Source organism: Odontesthes bonariensis, chromosome 2 (assembly GCF_027942865.1).
Source record: "Odontesthes bonariensis isolate fOdoBon6 chromosome 2, fOdoBon6.hap1, whole genome shotgun sequence".
In the NCBI taxonomy this organism is placed as follows: domain Eukaryota; kingdom Metazoa; phylum Chordata; class Actinopteri; order Atheriniformes; family Atherinopsidae; genus Odontesthes; species Odontesthes bonariensis.
In genome coordinates, this window is record NC_134507.1 from 33,849,420 (window position 1) to 33,850,671 (window position 1,252).

Below are 1,252 nucleotides of genomic sequence, written 5' to 3' on the forward strand. Positions count from 1 at the left end.
TCGTGGTGATTTCATCTTTCCTGCGCTCACGATGGATTTGATAAATGCCAACCTTTGCGCAGAAAAGAACGTACGCACGACCTACGCATGTTTTTCGTCTTATGCAAGTTTGATAAATGAGGGCCAATGAGAGCTGACCATCTCTGTGGCTCAGAGGAAAACTGAGCAACAATAAATTTTAGATAACTTATATATTTATATATATATATATATATATATATATATATATATATATATATATATATATATATATATATATATGTATATATATATATATATATATATATATGTATATATATATATATATATATATGTATATTTGTATATATAAATATATACAAATGTATATATTATTCATATATCTATATAACTTACAAATGAGGATATAACGATGCAGCTAACAGCAAAGCTACATAGAAGGAAAAGCATCAGCCAGGCTCTGTCAGAGGTGACAGTGTAGAAACAGAGTGCAGGCATAGAGAGAAGTATAGGTTAAGTGGGAGATTACATTTCTACACCTGAACAGGGACTTGAACCCTGGACCCTCAGATTAAAAGTCTGATGCTCTACCAACTGAGCTATCCAGGCCCTATGAAAGTGTGTCTGAGTGACAGCTGACATCTGAAACACTTCCTGAGTCCAAAGCTGTGACGCTGTTTTTAGCCGCTTTCGGACTGTAGGAACCTTTGGCAGTTCTAATAACCTTTTAATCCGCGGGGCCGTTTTCTCCCGTGTTCGGACATACAGGAACTCGGGGCTTTCTCCCTTAGTTCCTATAACTATTTAGCTCCTTCTCCGAGGTCGGGTCTTTTCATAGTTCTTATAGAACGAATCTAACGGAGGTGTGTGGTGGTCGGTAGCTACGCCCCATGTCATGCTATCACGGCTGAAATGTCTCCTCATATGACACAGACACAACCGGCGGGTGTTTAATAAGTTAACTTACACTGGTCTCATTTGTCTGCAGAGCTCTGCTCTCCTTTCTTCCTTCATGAAATAAAAAAGTATCTCCTGACTCTCTCTGTGAGCTTTTCCAGCCTCGATATGAGATGCCTGATGTGATTGTCCATGATTAATTTCACCATCATGCAGATCATCAACACAGTGGCCTCCCCGCTCTCCATATTAGCTTCTTGGTGGTGTTTTTTCTACTCTCCTTACTTTTACCGTTTTGTTTTGTGTTTGAATGTAGCGCTAAACGGCTTACGGCTACCACGTCACTGAAGCAGACGGCTGCGCGCGGCGCATCAGT

At 39.7% G+C, this 1,252-nt stretch overlaps 1 non-coding gene across 1 annotated transcript; it reads right to left on the reverse strand.

Moving 5' to 3' along the window:
• Positions 1-515: 515 nt before the first annotated feature.
• On the reverse strand, positions 516-588 carry trnak-uuu (transfer RNA lysine (anticodon UUU)). The gene has a single exon. It is a non-coding gene; the product is annotated as a tRNA-Lys (tRNA).
• Positions 589-1,252: the final 664 nt, after the last annotated feature.